Source organism: Mytilus trossulus, chromosome 5, assembly GCF_036588685.1.
Source record: "Mytilus trossulus isolate FHL-02 chromosome 5, PNRI_Mtr1.1.1.hap1, whole genome shotgun sequence".
In the NCBI taxonomy this organism is placed as follows: Eukaryota; Metazoa; Mollusca; class Bivalvia; order Mytilida; family Mytilidae; genus Mytilus; species Mytilus trossulus.
The window spans coordinates 1290359-1310303 of NC_086377.1; positions in this window are offsets into that span (position 1 = coordinate 1290359).

A 19945-nucleotide genomic window follows, 5' to 3' on the forward strand; every position below is an offset into this window, starting at 1 on the left:
AGTTAATACAAGTAATTCCCGAAACGGCCCAGTTATTACCAGTAATTACTAACTTTAAATGAGTTTTTACACCTATTTACTGACTGCTAAAACAATGTTTTATTATGGTCAGATGATCAAAAGTTATGGTAATACTAACTAGAGGATCAGTAAGTACTCTTAGAATATTGAATGGTTGATTTGTATTCAAAATATCTTGAATAATTATGGACTTTCAAATATTTGGTTAAAACTGAGTAACTTTAGTTTTAATCCAAAATGGTTAAAGTTGAGCATTATACAGATAATTTTTGACCAATTTCAGCAGACATGGAAATCAGAAATGGAAAATTCTCCCAAAGCATTATGTTTTAACTTTTTTCAAAACAACTTTGAGTTTGAAGAATATTTATACTTATTACCTTATAATTTAATTTTAACGGGTCTTCTGATTGGCTGACGTTATTTTGTTATGAGCCCATAGACATAATTTAGTCATGTTACCGTGACGTCATCAACGTTTTTTCATGGTTTTCTACGGTTAAATATGGAATTTACAATTAAATTATAAGAAATGACTGTACTATTTTTTCTGTCTATTCGAAATAACATAAAAAAAAAATGTGGTGCACAATGTTGCGCTACGCTCGTTATTCAGTATGCACCAAATTTTTTATGTTATTTCTTCAAAGACAGAAAAAATATTACAGTCATTCCTTAAATAAAGATCAGATAACATTGTGAAGGTAAAGAAAAGGAATGAACTGTTATGTGCATTAGCTTCGAGATATAAAAAAAGTTATATATATATTTTTTTTGTGGTTAAATCATTAATAAAAATGATATAGTGAAATAATAATTCACTGTTAGTAGCCAATCCAGTTCTATAATTAGCTGAGAAACAAGGTTGATGAGTTGTGCACTTGCGAGTGAATATTTGGACCTCATTGAATACGTATTCATGTGACCTTCAATTCAACCCCTAGCTGAAGATGGGTTATCGATGTATTAAGCTATTACAATTGTAAGGGTTTTGCAGAACAAACAGTCTCGACTACTTTTGATATTAATCGCAGGCTCAACAAAAATGAGGAAAAAATATTAAAATTTTCCTCTAGATACTATCTTTAACTAGTACTATAAGAAACTTCTGTCAAAATTGGGTAAAAATCCAGGATGGTTTATAAAATATAATGTTTTAAAAACTTAAACTTCAGAGTGTATGCAATGTTAACTGGGAAAAAACTAGTCCATTTATCCTGATTATAAGTGATATAGGAAAAAAAAGGATTTTTTTTACAAGCTTTACTTTCGGATATTATCTTATGATCATAAACATTTAGCTTCTGTCCAAGTTTGATAGAAATCCAAGATATTTGGAGAAAGTTATTTTAAAGTTTTAAACCACAGTACATGATTGAGATTTTAGTTTAACAAAATTATGAAAATCAATTTTGGATTGATATCATTGTCTTGCATGCATACATTTACAGAATTTCAAGACATAAAACAACCATTTTCCAGTTTCAATTCACAAACAGTAAAGAGTATGCACTTTTGATGTGCCTTATATTCCTACATCCTCAAGTAAGCTCCCTTAAAATCCCTACCCCTTTACTTTCTTATTTTGAATCTTGAGTTATGTTTTTAATTTTAAAACAAAAAATCAAGTTAGTAAATAGCTGTAAAAATGACAAAAAAAACCAGTAATTACCAGTAATCACTAAAACAACTAGTAAATACAGGTAATTACTAAATTGTCAAGTAATTACAGGTATTAACTGAAATGTTTAGTAATTACGTGTAATTCCTAATTTCACCTATTTACTGTAACATATACAATTAGATATTGTTAAGATTTGTTATGAAGTTTTGTTTGTTTGTTTTTAATGTTTTATAGATCTTCATGACATATGTGCAAATGCTTATCAATTTGAAAAAGGTTTAATGAAAGCCTACTGGTAATTTTAACCAGACAGAAAGATTACTGTAAATTCAGAAAATATTGTGTGTGCATTTATTATTGCAATTTTGTAATTTTTGAGCAAAATGCTATTTGAATTTTTAAATATTGAGAAAATCCTGTTTAATTCATTTAAAAGAATTTCAGAATGCAAGTTTAAATTATTGCGGTAATAACCTTGTTGCATTTTTTGCAATAATAAAAGCATCCCAAAAATTTTTGAATTTACAGTATGTCTTTTTCATGTAATCACTTTAAGGGCATACGATACATTTAAAGGGGAGGTAATGATGTTGCTAATGTAAAATGTAATTTTGCGACATCAAACTGTGACATATCGGTAAACTGATTTTGATCATTCAAACTGATTTAATTTGAAAACGAGTGCATTGACCCCTATTTTTAAAACGACATTTTGTTTCATTTTGCAGGGAGATAATATGGACCAAATGTTATTAAACTGTTAATAGTGCAATTTTATTAATTTTGATAAATAGACAGCAAAAAATGGTGTTTTTTTCTCAATTCATGACCATTTGACAAATATGAGTTATTTTTGAATAAAAAATGCATTCATTTTTAAGATATTTATAAAATTACAAATTATTCAACAAAAAACAATTTCAGTTTATCTTTTAACAAAAAAAGCTTTGATTTTCTTTCGAAAGGAAAAATTCGGCCACAAATCCAAATTTTGAGCAAATATACCAAATTTCGACCTCATTTAATTCAAAGAGTAGCACATGAAGGTATATTTTTCATTACATATTTGATTTAATCAGGCAAAAACTAGTCCATAAGGAAAATTTCATCGAACAAAATACAGGATCAAAACTGTATCGTATGCCCTTAAATACCACTGAAGTGAAATTTCAATACACTGAAAACCTTTCGTATTTGATTTTTTCAGTGTAAATATATAACTTTGCAATTTATTTTTTGAGTCATTGTTAAGAAACGTGATATTCTAGAAAATGACAATTTATAATTTACAATGATTTTATTGTTTGCTACCTTCAGTATTATTTAGATAAATTTACCCTCATTTGAAAGTTTATAATTTCAAGTCCCAACATTTTGTCTTGGTTAGTAAAGCAATAATTTTCATAGTCCATTTTACTATTTCATCATAGATTTAATTTAAAAGTTGATATTTTGAAGTCCCATGCAGCATGTTGTCTCACTTATATTATATTCAATAAGTAAATCAAAATTTATCAGAGACTGATTTACTATTTTATCTTTAATAGACTCTTTCTAGACTACAAAACAGCACGCGCAAAATAGTCGTTGCAAAGAATTTTAAACTTTGAAATTGTTGTCGCGCGCTAAAACCCCCATGGGCATTTTCAAAAGTTGGCAGGTATGAGACTTCATTAAAAAGTTTATATTTTACAGTCCCATACAACATTCTGTCTGGCTTAATAAATCAAGAATTAAGAATCAAGAATCATGAATTATCATCATAAGCCATTTTACTATTTATCTTAGACTATAAGAATTATCATAGGCCATTTTACTTTTTTATCTTAGACTATACGAATTATCATAGGCCATTTTACTTTTTTATCTTAGACTATAAGAATTATCATAGGCCATTTTACTTTTTTATCTTAGACTATAAGAATTATCATAGGCCGTTTTACAATTTTAACCTAGACTTAATTAAAAAAAAAAATATTTTGCAGTCCCCTGCAACCTTTCGTCTCACTAAATAAATCAAAAATTATCATTGGCCATTTTACTATTACATATTTGACCATCTTATTTTGCTGAGATTTTGTTTATGTTTAATCTTTACAGAGATTTATAACTTTTTATATCTCTTCTATTGCATGTGTACAATCATTATTGCTTATTTTGGATTGTACCAAAAAAAAAAGTATCAGCTCATAGTTTTTTTGGTTACTGTCTGATCGTGTGTTGAGTATTATTGAGGGCATTTATGGTGTTTACAAAATAAAGAATATATAAATAAAAAATAATGCTTGGGGGGAAGGCAAAAGTAAAGAACTTGAAAATAAAGGGTAAAAATAAAATACTGACCCAAGAAATAAAATATGCTCAGTAAAAAAGGTATAAAGAAATAACATACAAATATAAAAGTACCGTTCGACTAATTTTCACCATATATTTTTCTAACAGAATAAGCATTATTTTTAAATTGAAAAAATGCCTTAAAATCTTTATAAAGAAATTAAGGACCCCTCTGGTATTACATAACAAATAGTTATATATTATCGTTAGTCATCTCTACGAGATTGATTTTCTTGCTTGAGTCAGATTTTGATCCTTTAAGATAAGGATCATCAGTATATATTCATTCAAATACAAAAAATATTTTACTTTGCCAAAAAAGTAGATTTTACCGTCCTTTTTTCAAGAAAAATACAGCATGGGTCAACATGATATTTTTTAAGTCACAAGTCGTGCAAGAGTGATTATATTCTGCATATACCATGTATAAAAAAAAATTGTTTTGTGAATAAAAAAAGTCTATGAGATAGAAACTTGAAATAAAATACATATTTGACTATAAGGGTTAACTCCCCTTAAATGGCTAGGTTAAACAATTGATTTTTTACAGAAAACAATAATTTATATTTGTAAAAATAAAATACTGACACAAGAAATAAAATATGCTCAGTATACATGGTATAAAGAAATAACATAAAAATATAAAAGTAGAATAATTTTCACCATATATTTTTCTAACAGATAAGCATTATTTTAAATTGAAAAAATGCCTTAAAAATTTATAAAGAAATTAAGGACCCCTCTGGTATTACATAACAAATAGTTATACATTATTGTAAGTCATCTCAACTAGATTGATTTTCTTGCTTGAGTCAGGTTTTGATCCTTTAAGATAAGGATCATCAGTATATATTCATTCAGATACAAAAATTCTTTTACTTTGCCAAAAATGTAGATTTTACTGTCCTTTTTTCAAGAAAAATACAGCATGGGTCAACATGCTATTTTTTAAGTCACAAGTCGTGCAAGAGTGATTATATTCTGCATATACCATGTATGAAGAAAAATTTGTTTAGTGAATAAAAAAAAATCTATGAGATAGAAACTTGAAATAAAATACAATTTTGACTATAAGGGTTAACTCCTCTTAAATGGCTAGGTTAAACAATTGATTTTTTACAGAAAAAAAATATTTTATATTTGTTAAAACAGTTGAAATACTGCAATTAATTAATTATTTTTCCTTATTTGAATTATCAATCTTTCACATGGATTTCTGATCTGTCTCAAAATTTGCAATGTTTGGCAAGGAAGTAGACAGATTGTGTACAACTAGTTGGAGGTTGGCATTTAATCTACCTTAAATAATAGATGATTTCTATATATGTTCACAGTGTGGGGTAGATGTAACTGTATGGAAGGAAATGTAATGGAACTGCATAAAATAATTCTGTCAGTTTTATTTATGTGTAGGTATTCAGTACTATGTGATATTTCTGTTTTAAAAACATATTGATATGCAATATTTATTTAAAAATAAAGTTTAGTAATACATTCATGTTATTCTTATTGTTATCGTATATTTTTAGAAGATGTGCATTTAGAATGGATGAAAGGCTTTACATGACATTATTTTAACAATCAGTTGTATACAGTTCACAAATGTTATCAGATATGTTCCTTACGTCGTAACCACAATCCCCTTTCCTTTCATGCATATACATACTGAGTTAGACCATTTATTTTGAATGAAAGTACTGTAAATTCAGAAATTCTAATGCAATTTGGATGTAACAATTTCTTTCATTGGCTAAAAGTTGCCGTCAAATCCACAGTTGACCAGGCGTAACTAAGGAGAGACCTGCCATTTTGAATTGTTGAATCAAAAAATGTTCGATTACTACTATATAATCAAAAATAGAACAACACCTACCTCGAATTCGCTGTTTGAATGTAATTTTATCCAAATTTGAAGCGCACAGGTAACGTAATAACCTCCAGTTTGTAAGCTTTCATTTTTGTGACGTCACGTTTAGACATGAAGTCTTTGTGCCAAAAGCATTCATAAAATTTTGCGTTTTTTTTTTTATTTGACAAATTTAGACATTTTTTCAAGTTTTATAGGATTTTTTCTTTTTGTAATGCATTAGAATCGGAATAACATTACTGTAGTTGAAGAGTTGCCACCGTCAATTTTGATTTGACGGTCGCAAATCTCCGTTTTACTGTCTCCGCTACGCGTCGCCAGTAAAACTGCATTTGCGACCGTCAAATCTACAATTGACGGTGGCAACTCTTCAACTACAGTACTGTTATTCCCTAATTATTGCAATGTTTTTATTCTTTTGAAAAAATGCCACAGGGTTATTATAGCAACATTTTAAACTCACATTTTGTGATTTTTTTTTAAATGAAGTAAATAGGATGGTTGTGGATAAGTCCTCATAATCAAGACTTATAGGTGGACTTTGGCTGGTTGTGGATAAGTCGTAATGATCAAGACTTATATGTGGACTAAGACTGGTTGTGAAAAAGTCCTAATGATCAAGACCCAAAGGTGGATTTTGGCTGGTTGTGGATAAGTCGTAAAGATCAGGACCCATAGGTGGACTTTGGCTGGTTGTGGATAAGTTGTAATGATCAAGACCTATAGGTGGACTTTGGCTTGTTGTGGATAAGTCGTAATGATCAAGACTCATAGGTGGATTTGACTGGTTGTGGATAAGTTGTAATGATCAAGACCCATAGGTGGACTTTGGCTGGTTGTAGATAAGTTGTAATGATCAAGACCTATAGGTGGACTTTGGCTGGTTGTGGATAAGTTGTAATGATCAAGACCCATAGGTGGATTTTGGCTGGTTGTGGATAAGTTGTAATGATCAAGACCCATAGGTGGATTTTGGCTGGTTGGGGATAAGTCGTAATGATCAAGACCCATAGGTGGACTTTGGCTGGTTGTAGATAAGTTGTAATGATCAAGACCTATAGGTGGACTTTGGCTGGTTGTGGATAAGTTGTAATGATCAAGACCCATAGGTGGATTTTGGCTGGTTGTGGATAAGTTGTAATGATCAAGACCCATAGGTGGATTTTGGCTGGTTGGGGATAAGTTGTAATGATCAAGACCTATAGGTGGACTTTGGCTGGTTGTGGATAATTCTTAATGATCAAGACCAATAGGTTGACTTTGGCTTGTAGGGGATAAGTCTTAATGATCAAGACTTATATGTGGACTTTGACTGGTTGTGAAAAAGTCCTAATGATCAAGAACCAAAGGTGGATTTTGGCTGGTTGTGGATAAGTCGTAAAGATCAAGACACATAGGTGGACTTTGGCTGGTTATGGATAAGTTGTTATGATCAAGACCTATAGGTGGACTTTCGCTGGTTGTGGATAAGTCGTAATGACCAAGACTCATAGGTGGATTTTGGCTGGTTGTGGATAAGTTGTAATGATCAAGACCTATAGGTGGACTTTGGCTGGTTGGGGATAAGTCGTAATGATCAAGACTTATATGTGGACTTTGACTGGTTGTGAAAAAGTCCTAATGATCAATACCCAAAGGTGGATTTTGGCTGGTTGGGGATAAGTTGTTATGATCAAGACCTATAGGTGGATTTTGGCTGGTTGTGGATAAGTCGTAACGATCAAGACTCATAGGTGGATTTGGCTGGTTGTTGATAATTCTTAATGATCAAGACCCATAGGTGGACTTTGGCTGGTGGTGGATAAGTTGTAATGATCAAGACCTATAGGTGGACTTTGGCTGGTTGTGGATAAGTCGTAATGATCTAGACTCATAGGTGGACTTTGGCTGGTTGTAGATAAGTCGTAATGATCAAGACTTATATGTGGACTTTGACTGGTTGTGAAAAAGTCCTAATGATCAAGACCCATAGGTGGATTTTGGCTGGTTGTTGATAATTCTTAATGATCAAGACCCATAGGTGGACTTTGGCTGGTTGTTGATAATTCTTAATGATCAAGACCCATAGGTGGACTTTGGCTGGTTGGGGATAAGTTGTAATGATCAAGACCCATAGGTGGACTTTGGCTGGTTGTGGATAATTCTTAATGATCAAGACCCATAGGTGGACTTTGGCTGGTTGTTGACAATTCTTAATGATCAAGACCCATAGGTGGACTTTGGCTGGTTGTAGATAAGTCGTAATGATCAAGACTTATATGTGGACTTTGACTGGTTGTGAAAAAGTCTTAATGATCAAGACCCATAGGTGGACTTTGGCTGGTTTGGATAAGTTGTAATGATCAAGACCCATAGGTGGATTTTGGCTGGTTGTGGATAAGTCGTAATGATTAAGACTCATAGGTGGATTTGGCTGGTTGGAGATAAGTTGTAATGATCAAGACCTATAGGTGGACTGGGGCTGGTTGTAAATAAGTCGTAATGATCAAGACCCCTAGGTGGACTGGGGCTGGTTGTAGATAAGTCGTAATGATCAAGACCTATAGGTGGACTTTGACTGGTTGGGGATAAGTCGTTATGATCAAGACCTATAGGTGGACTTTGGCTGGTTGTGGATAAGTCGTAATGATCAAGACCTATAGGTGGACTTTGGCTGGTTGTGGATAAGTCGTAATGATCAAGACCTATAGGTGGACTTTGGCTGGTTGGGTATAAGTCGTAATGATCAAGACTCATAGGTGGACTTTGGCTGGTTGTGGATAAGTCGTAATGATCAAGACTCATAGGTGGACTTTGGCTGGTTGTGGATAAGATGTAATGATCAAGACCTATAGGTGGACTTTGGCTGGTTGTGGATAAGTCGTAATGATCAAGACCCATAGGTGGACTTTGGCTGGTTGTGGATAAGATGTAATGATCAAGATCTATAGGTGGACTTTGGCTGGTTGTGGATAAGATGTAATGATCAAGACCCATAGGTGGACTTTGGCTGGTTGTAGATAAGTTGTAATGATCAAGACCTATAGGTGGACTTTGGCTGGTTGTGGATAAGTTGTAATGATCAAGACCTATAGGTGGACTTTGGCTGGTTGTAGATAAGTTGTAATGATCAAGACCTATAGGTGGACTTTGGCTGGTTGTGGATAAGTTGTAATGATCAAGACCCATAGGTGGACTTTGGCTGGTTGTGGATAAGATGTAATGATCAAGATCTATAGGTGGACTTTGGCTGGTTGTGGATAAGATGTAATGATCAAGACCCATAGGTGGACTTTGGCTGGTTGTAGATAAGTTGTAATGATCAAGACCTATAGGTGGACTTTGGCTGGTTGTGGATAAGATGTAATGATCAAGACCTATAGGTGGACTTTGGCTGGTTGTGGATAAGTTGTAATGATCAAGACTCATAGGTGGACTTTGGCTTGTTGTAGATAAGTCGTAATGATCAAGACTCATAGGTGGACTTTGGCTTGTTGTGGATAAGTCGTAATGATCAAGACCCATAGGTGGACTTTGGCTGGTTGTAGATAAGTCGTAATGATCAAGACCCATAGGTGGACTTTGGCTAGTTGTAGATATGTTGTAATGATCAAGACTCATAGGTGGACTTTGGCTAGTTGTAGATAAGTCGTAATGATCAAGACCTATAGGTGGACTTTGGCTGGTTGTGGATAAGATGTAATGATCAAGACCCATAGGTGGACTTTGGCTAGTTGTAGATAAGTCGTAATGATTAAGACCTATAGGTGGACTTTGGCTGGTTGTGGATAAGATGTAATGATCAAGACCTATAGGTGGACTTTGGCTAGTTGTAGATAAGATGTAATGATCAAGACCTATATGTGGACTTTGGCTAGTTGTAGATAAGTCGTAATGATCAAGACCCATAGGTGGACTTTGGCTGGTTGTGGATAAGATGTAATGATCAAGACCCATAGGTGGACTTTGGTTGGTTGTGGATAAGTTGTAATGATCAAGACTCATAGGTGGACTTTGGCTAGTTGTAGATAAGTTGTAATGATCAAGACTCATAGGTGGACTTTGGCTAGTTGTAGATAAGTTGTAATGATCAAGACTCATAGGTGGACTTTGGCTTGTTGTAGATAAGTTGTAATTATCAAGACTCATAGGTGGACTTTGGCTAGTTGTAGATAAGTTGTAATGATCAAGACTCATAGGTAGACTTTGACTGGTTGTGGATAATTCTTAATGATCAAGACCCATAGGTGGACTTTGGCTGGTTGTAGATAAGTTGTAATGATTAAGACTCATAGGTGGACTTTGGCTAGTTGTAGATAAGTCGTAATGATCAAGACCTATATGTGGACTTTGGCTGGTTGTAGATAAGTCGTAATGATCAAGACCCATAGGTGGACTTTGGCTGGTTGTGGATAAGTCTTAATGATCAAGACCCATAGGTAGACTTTGGCTAGTTGTAGATAAGTCGTAATGATCAAGACCCATAGGTGGACTTTGGCTAGATGTAGATTAGTCGTAATGATCAAGACCCATAGGTGGACGTTGGCTGGTTGTAGATAAGTCATAATGATCAAGACCCATCGGTATACTTTGGCTAGATGTAGATTAGTCGTAATGATCAAGACCTATAGGTAGACTTTGGCTGGTTGTAGAAAAGTCGTAATGATCAAGACCCATCGGTATACTTTGGCTAGTTGTAGATTAGTCGTAATGATCAAGACCTATAGGTAGACTTTGGCTGGTTGTGGATAAGTCATAATGATCAAGACCCATCGGTATACGTTGGCTAGTTGTAGATTAGTCGTAATGATCAAGACTTATAGGTGGACTTTGGCTGGTTGTGGATAAGTTGTAATGATCAAGACCCATCGGTATACTTTGGCTAGATGTAGATTAGTCGTAATGATCAAGACCTATAGGTGGACTTTGGCTGGTTGTGGATAAGTCATAATGATCAAGACCCATCGGTATACTTTGGCTAGATGTAGATTAGTCGTATTGATCAAGACCTATAGGTAGACTTTGGCTGGTTGTGGATAAGTCTTAATGATCAAGACCCATAGGTGGACTTTGGCTGGTTGTAGATAAGTCGTAATGATCAAGACCCATAGGTGGACTTTGGCTGGTTGTAGATAAGTCGTAATGATCAAGACCCATCGGTATACTTTGGCTGGTTGTAGATAAGTCGTAATGATCAAGACCTATAGGTAGACTTTGGCTTGTTGTAGATAAGTTTTAATGATCAAGACCCATAGGTGGACTTTGGCTGGTTGTGGATAAGTCGTAATGATCAAGACCCATAGGTGGACTTTGGCTGGTTGTAGATAAGTCGTAATGATCAAGACCTATAGGTGGACTTTGGCTGGTTGGGGATAAGTTGTAATGATCAAGACCTATATGTGGACTTTGGCTGGTTGTAGATAAGTCGTAATGATCAAGACCTATAGGTGGACTTTGGCTGGTTGTGGATAAGATGTAATGATCAAGACCCATAGGTGGACTTTGGCTAGTTGTAGATAAGTCGTAATGATCAAGACCTATAGGTGGACTTTGGCTGGTTGTGGATAAGATGTAATGATCAAGACCTATAGGTGGACTTTGGCTAGTTGTAGATAAGATGTAATGATCAAGACCTATAGGTGGACTTTGGCTGGTTGTGGATAAGATGTAATGATCAAGACCCATAGGTGGACTTTGGCTTGTTGTAGATAAGTTGTAATGATCAAGACTCATAGGTGGACTTTGGCTAGTTGTAGATAAGTTGTAATGATCAAGACTCATAGGTGGACTTTGGCTAGTTGTAGATAAGTTGTAATGATCAAGACTCATAGGTGGACTTTGGCTTGTTGTAGATAAGTTGTAATGATCAAGACTCATAGGTGGACTTTGGCTAGTTGTAGATAAGTTGTAATGATCAAGACTCATAGGTAGACTTTGACTGGTTGTGGATAATTCTTAATGATCAAGACCCATAGGTGGACTTTGGCTGGTTGTAGATAAGTTGTAATGATTAAGACTCATAGGTGGACTTTGGCTAGTTGTAGATAAGTCGTAATGATCAAGACCTATATGTGGACTTTGGCTGGTTGTAGATAAGTCGTAATGATCAAGACCCATAGGTGGACTTTGGCTGGTTGTGGATAAGTCTTAATGATCAAGACCCATAGGTAGACTTTGGCTAGTTGTAGATAAGTCGTAATGATCAAGACCCATAGGTGGACTTTGGCTAGATGTAGATTAGTCGTAATGATCAAGACCCATAGGTGGACGTTGGCTGGTTGTAGATAAGTCATAATGATCAAGACCCATCGGTATACTTTGGCTAGATGTAGATTAGTCGTAATGATCAAGACCTATAGGTAGACTTTGGCTGGTTGTAGAAAAGTCGTAATGATCAAGACCCATCGGTATACTTTGGCTAGTTGTAGATTAGTCGTAATGATCAAGACCTATAGGTAGACTTTGGCTGGTTGTGGATAAGTCATAATGATCAAGACCCATCGGTATACGTTGGCTAGTTGTAGATTAGTCGTAATGATCAAGACTTATAGGTGGACTTTGGCTGGTTGTGGATAAGTTGTAATGATCAAGACCCATCGGTATACTTTGGCTAGATGTAGATTAGTCGTAATGATCAAGACCTATAGGTGGACTTTGGCTGGTTGTGGATAAGTCATAATGATCAAGACCCATCGGTATACTTTAGCTAGATGTAGATTAGTCGTATTGATCAAGACCTATAGGTAGACTTTGGCTGGTTGTGGATAAGTCTTAATGATCAAGACCCATAGGTGGACTTTGGCTGGTTGTAGATAAGTCGTAATGATCAAGACCCATAGGTGGACTTTGGCTGGTTGTAGATAAGTCGTAATGATCAAGACCCATCGGTATACTTTGGCTGGTTGTAGATAAGTCGTAATGATCAAGACCTATAGGTAGACTTTGGCTTGTTGTAGATAAGTTTTAATGATCAAGACCCATAGGTGGACTTTGGCTGGTTGTGGATAAGTCGTAATGATCAAGACCCATAGGTGGACTTTGGCTGGTTGTAGATAAGTCGTAATGATCAAGACCTATAGGTGGACTTTGGCTGGTTGGGGATAAGTTGTAATGATCAAGACCTATATGTGGACTTTGGCTGGTTGTAGATAAGTCGTAATGATCAAGACCCATAGGTGGACTTTGGCTGGTTGTAGATAAGTCGTAATGATCAAGACCTATAGGTGGACTTTGGCTGGTTGTAGATAAGTCGTAATGATCAAGACCCAAAGATGGACTTTGGCTAGTTGTGGATAAGTCGTAATGATCAAGACCCATAGGTGGACTTTGGCTGGTTGTGGATAAGTCGTAATGATCAAGACTCATAGGTGGACTTTGGATGGTTGTGGATAAGTCGTAATGATCAAGACCTATAGGTGGACTTTGGCTGGTTGTGGATAAGTCGTAATGATCAAGACTCATAGGTGGACTTTGGCTAGTTGTGGATAAGTCGTAATGATCAAGACTCATAGGTTGACTTTGACTGGTTGTGGATAAGTCGTAATGATCATGACCTATAGGTGGACTTTGGCTGGTTGTGGATAAGTCGTAATGATCAAGACCTATAGGTGGACTTTGGCTTGTTGTAGATAAGTCGTAATGATCAACACCTATAGGTGGACTTTGGCTGGTTGTGGATAACTCGTAATGATCAAGACCCATAGGTGGACTTTGGCTGGTTGTAGATAAGTTGTAATGATCAAGACTCATAGGTGGACTTTGGCTAGTTGTGGATAAGTCGTAATGATCAGGACCCATAGGTGGACTTTGGCTGGTTGTAGATAAGTTGTAATGATCAAGACTCATAGGTGGACTTTGACTGGTTGTGGATAAGTCGTAATGATCAAGACCTATAGGTGGACTTTGGCTGGTTGTGGATAAGTCGTAATGATCAAGACCCATAGGTGGACTTTGGCTGGTTGTAGATAAGTTGTAATGATCAAGACTCATAGGTGGACTTTGGCTAGTTGTGGATAAGTCGTAATGATCAGGACCCATAGGTGGACTTTGGCTGGTTGTAGATAAGTTGTAATGATCAAGACTCATAGGTGGACTTTGGCTAGTTGTGGATAAGTCGAAAAATGATCAAGACCTATAGGTGGACTTTGGCTTGTTGTGGATAAGTCGTAATGATCAAGACCCATAGGTATACTTTGGCTGGTTGTGGATAAGATGTAATGATCAAGACCTATAGGTGGACTTTGGCTGGTTGTAGATAAGTCGTAATGATCAAGACCTATAGGTGGACTTTGGCTGGTTGTAGATAAGTCGTAATGATCAAGACCCAAAGGTGGACTTTGGCTAGTTGTGGATAAGTCGTAATGATCAAGACCCATAGGTGGACTTTGGCTGGTTGTGGATAAGTCGTAATGATCAAGACTCATAGGTGGACTTTGGATGGTTGTGGATAAGTCGTAATGATCAAGACCTATAGGTGGACTTTGGCTGGTTGTGGATAAGTCGTAATGATCAAGACTCATAGGTGGACTTTGGCTAGTTGTGGATAAGTCGTAATGATCAAGACCCATAGGTGGACTTTGGCTGGTTGTGGATAAGTCGTAATGATCAAGACTCATAGGTGGACTTTGGCTAGTTGTAGATAAGTTGTAATGATCAAGACCTATAGGTGGACTTTGGCTGGTTGTGGATAAGTCGTAATGATCAAGACCTATAGGTGGACTTTGGCTGGTTGTGGATAATTCTTAATGATCAAGACTCATAGGTGGACTTTGGCTGGTTGTGGATAAGATGTAATGATCAAGACTCATAGGTGGACTTTGACTGGTTGTGGATAAGATGTAATGATCAAGACTCATAGGTGGACTTTGGCTGGTTGTGGATAAGATGTAATGATCAAGACTCATAGGTGGACTTTGACTGGTTGTGGATAAGTCGTAATGATCAAGACCTATAGGTGGACTTTGGCTGGTTGTGGATAAGTCGTAATGATCAAGACCCATAGGTGGACTTTGGCTGGTTGTAGATAAGTTGTAATGATCAAGACTCATAGGTGGACTTTGGCTAGTTGTGGATAAGTCGTAATGATCAGGACCCATAGGTGGACTTTGGCTGGTTGTAGATAAGTTGTAATGATCAAGACTCATAGGTGGACTTTGGCTAGTTGTGGATAAGTCGAAAAATGATCAAGACCTATAGGTGGACTTTGGCTTGTTGTGGATAAGTCGTAATGATCAAGACCCATAGGTATACTTTGGCTGGTTGTGGATAAGATGTAATGATCAAGACCTATAGGTGGACTTTGGCTGGTTGTAGATAAGTCGTAATGATCAAGACCTATAGGTGGACTTTGGCTGGTTGTAGATAAGTCGTAATGATCAAGACCCAAAGGTGGACTTTGGCTAGTTGTGGATAAGTCGTAATGATCAAGACCCATAGGTGGACTTTGGCTGGTTGTGGATAAGTCGTAATGATCAAGACTCATAGGTGGACTTTGGATGGTTGTGGATAAGTCGTAATGATCAAGACCTATAGGTGGACTTTGGCTGGTTGTGGATAAGTCGTAATGATCAAGACTCATAGGTGGACTTTGGCTAGTTGTGGATAAGTCGTAATGATCAAGACCCATAGGTGGACTTTGGCTGGTTGTGGATAAGTCGTAATGATCAAGACTCATAGGTGGACTTTGGCTAGTTGTAGATAAGTTGTAATGATCAAGACCTATAGGTGGACTTTGGCTGGTTGTGGATAAGTCGTAATGATCAAGACCTATAGGTGGACTTTGGCTGGTTGTGGATAATTCTTAATGATCAAGACTCATAGGTGGACTTTGGCTGGTTGTGGATAAGATGTAATGATCAAGACTCATAGGTGGACTTTGACTGGTTGTGGATAAGATGTAATGATCAAGACTCATAGGTGGACTTTGGCTGGTTGTGGATAAGATGTAATGATCAAGACTCATAGGTGGACTTTGGCTGGTTAAGGATAAGTCGTAATGATCAAGACCTATAGGTGGACTTTGGCTGGTTGGGGATAAGTTGTAATGATCAAGACCTATATGTGGACTTTGGCTGGTTGTGGATAAGTTTTAATGATCAAGACCCATAGGTGGACTTTGGCTGGTTGTGGATAAGTCTTAATGATCAAGACCCATAGGTAGACTTTGGCTAGTTGTAGATAAGTCGTAATGATCAAGACCCATAGGTGGACTTTGGCTAGATGTAGATTAGTCGTAATGATCAAGACCCATAGGTGGACGTTGGCTGGTTGTAGATAAGTCATAATGATCAAGACCCATCGGTATACTTTGGCTAGATGTAGATTAGTCGTAATGATCAAGACCTATAGGTAGACTTTGGCTGGTTGTAGAAAAGTCGTAATGATCAAGACCCATCGGTATACTTTGGCTAGTTGTAGTTTAGTCGTAATGATCAAGACCTATAGGTAGACTTTGGCTGGTTGTGGATAAGTCATAATGATCAAGACCCATCGGTATACGTTGGCTAGTTGTAGATTAGTCGTAATGATCAAGACTTATAGGTGGACTTTGGCTGGTTGTGGATAAGTTGTAATGATCAAGACCCATCGGTATACTTTGGCTAGATGTAGATTAGTCGTAATGATCAAGACCTATAGGTGGACTTTGGCTGGTTGTGGATAAGTCATAATGATCAAGACCCATCGGTATACTTTGGCTAGATGTAGATTAGTCGTATTGATCAAGACCTATAGGTAGACTTTGGCTGGTTGTGGATAAGTCTTAATGATCAAGACCCATAGGTGGACTTTGGCTGGTTGTAGATAAGTCGTAATGATCAAGACCCATAGGTGGACTTTGGCTGGTTGTAGATAAGTCGTAATGATCAAGACCCATCGGTATACTTTAGCTGGTTGTAGATAAGTCGTAATGATCAAGACCTATAGGTAGACTTTGGCTTGTTGTAGATAAGTTTTAATGATCAAGACCCATAGGTGGACTTTGGCTGGTTGTGGATAAGTCGTAATGATCAAGACCCATAGGTGGACTTTGGCTGGTTGTAGATAAGTCGTAATGATCAAGACCTATAGGTGGACTTTGGCTGGTTGGGGATAAGTTGTAATGATCAAGACCTATATGTGGACTTTGGCTGGTTGTAGATAAGTCGTAATGATCAAGACCCATAGGTGGACTTTGGCTGGTTGTAGATAAGTCGTAATGATCAAGACCTATAGGTGGACTTTGGCTGGTTGGGGATAAGTTGTAATGATCAAGACCTATATGTGGACTTTGGCTGGTTGTAGATAAGTCGTAATGATCAAGACCCATAGGTGGACTTTGGCTGGTTGTAGATAAGTTGTAATGATCAAGACCCATAGGTGGACTTTGGCTGGTTGTAGATAAGTCGTAATGATCAAGACCTATAGGTAGACTTTGGCTGGTTGTGGATAAGTTTTAATGATCAAGACCCATAGGTGGACTTTGGCTGGTTGTGGATAAGTCGTAATGATCAAGACCCATAGGTGGACTTTGGCTGGTTGTAGATAAGTCGTAATGATCAAGACCTATAGGTGGACTTTAGCTGGTTGGAGATAAGTTGTAATGATCAAGACCTATATGTGGACTTTGGCTGGTTGTAGATAAGTCGTAATGATCAAGACCCATAGGTGGACTTTGGCTGGTTGTAGATAAGTTGTAATGATCAAGACCCATAGGTGGACTTTGGCTGGTTGTAGATAAGTCGTAATGATCAAGACCTATAGGTGGACTTTGGCTTGTTGGGGATAAGTTGTAATGATCAAGACCTATATGTGGACTTTGGCTGGTTGTAGATAAGTCGTAATGATCAAGACCCATAGGTGGACTTTGGCTGGTTGTAGATAAGTTGTAATGATCAAGACCCATAGGCGGACTTTGGCTGGTTGTAGATAAGTCGTAATGATCAAGACCCATCGGTATACTTTGGCTGGTTGTAGATAAGTCGTAATGATCAAGACCTATAGGTAGACTTTGGCTGGTTGTGGATAAGTTTTAATGATCAAGACCCATAGGTGGACTTTGGCTGGTTGTGGATAAGTCGTAATGATCAAGACCCATAGGTGGACTTTGGCTGGTTGTAGATAAGTCGTAATGATCAAGACACATAGGTGGACTTTGGCTGGTTGTAGATAAGTTTTAATGATCAAGACCCATAGGTGGACTTTGGCTGGTTGTAGATAAGTCGTAATGATTAAGACTCATAGGTGGACTTTGGCTTGTTGTAGATAAGTTGTAATGATTAAGACTCATAGGTGGACTTTGGCTGGTTTTAGATAAGTCGTAATGATCAAGACCCATAGGTGGACTTTGGCTGGTTGTAGATAAGTCGTAATGATCAAGACCCATAGGTGGACTTTGGCTGGTTGTGGATAAGTCGTAATGATCAAGACCCATAGGTGGACTTTGGCTGGTTGTAGATAAGTCGTAATGATCAAGACCTATAGGTGGACTTTGGCTGGTTGGGGATAAGTTGTAATGATCAAGACCTATATGTGGACTTTGGCTGGTTGTAGATAAGTCGTAATGATCAAGACCCATAGGTGGACTTTGGCTGGTTGTAGATAAGTTGTAATGATCAAGACCTATAGGTGGACTTTGGCTGGTTGTAGATAAGTTGTAATGATCAAGACCCATAGGTAGACTTTGGCTAGTTGTAGATAAGTCGTAATGATCAAGACCCATAGGTGGACTTTGGCTAGATGTAGATTAGTCGTAATGATCAAGACCCATAGGTGGACGTTGGCTGGTTGTAGATAAGTCATAATGATCAAGACCCATCGGTATACTTTGGCTAGATGTAGATTAGTCGTAATGATCAAGACCTATAGGTAGACTTTGGCTGGTTGTAGAAAAGTCGTAATGATCAAGACCCATCGGTATACTTTGGCTAGTTGTAGATTAGTCGTAATGATCAAGACCTATAGGTAGACTTTGGCTGGTTGTGGATAAGTCATAATGATCAAGACCCATCGGTATACGTTGGCTAGTTGTAGATTAGTCGTAATGATCAAGACTTATAGGTGGACTTTGGCTGGTTGTGGATAAGTTGTAATGATCAAGACCCATCGGTATACTTTGGCTAGATGTAGATTAGTCGTAATGATCAAGACCTATAGGTGGACTTTGGCTGGTTGTGGATAAGTCATAATGATCAAGACCCATCGGTATACTTTAGCTAGATGTAGATTAGTCGTATTGATCAAGACCTATAGGTAGACTTTGGCTGGTTGTGGATAAGTCTTAATGATCAAGACCCATAGGTGGACTTTGGCTGGTTGTAGATAAGTCGTAATGATCAAGACCCATAGGTGGACTTTGGCTGGTTGTAGATAAGTCGTAATGATCAAGACCCATCGGTATACTTTGGCTGGTTGTAGATAAGTCGTAATGATCAAGACCTATAGGTAGACTTTGGCTTGTTGTAGATAAGTTTTAATGATCAAGACCCATAGGTGGACTTTGGCTGGTTGTGGATAAGTCGTAATGATCAAGACCCATAGGTGGACTTTGGCTGGTTGTAGATAAGTCGTAATGATCAAGACCTATAGGTGGACTTTGGCTGGTTGGGGATAAGTTGTAATGATCAAGACCTATATGTGGACTTTGGCTGGTTGTAGATAAGTCGTAATGATCAAGACCCATAGGTGGACTTTGGCTGGTTGTAGATAAGTCGTAATGATCAAGACCTATAGGTGGACTTTGGCTGGTTGTAGATAAGTCGTAATGATCAAGACCCAAAGATGGACTTTGGCTAGTTGTGGATAAGTCGTAATGATCAAGACCCATAGGTGGACTTTGGCTGGTTGTGGATAAGTCGTAATGATCAAGACTCATAGGTGGACTTTGGATGGTTGTGGATAAGTCGTAATGATCAAGACCTATAGGTGGACTTTGGCTGGTTGTGGATAAGTCGTAATGATCAAGACTCATAGGTGGACTTTGGCTAGTTGTGGATAAGTCGTAATGATCAAGACTCATAGGTTGACTTTGACTGGTTGTGGATAAGTCGTAATGATCATGACCTATAGGTGGACTTTGGCTGGTTGTGGATAAGTCGTAATGATCAAGACCTATAGGTGGACTTTGGCTTGTTGTAGATAAGTCG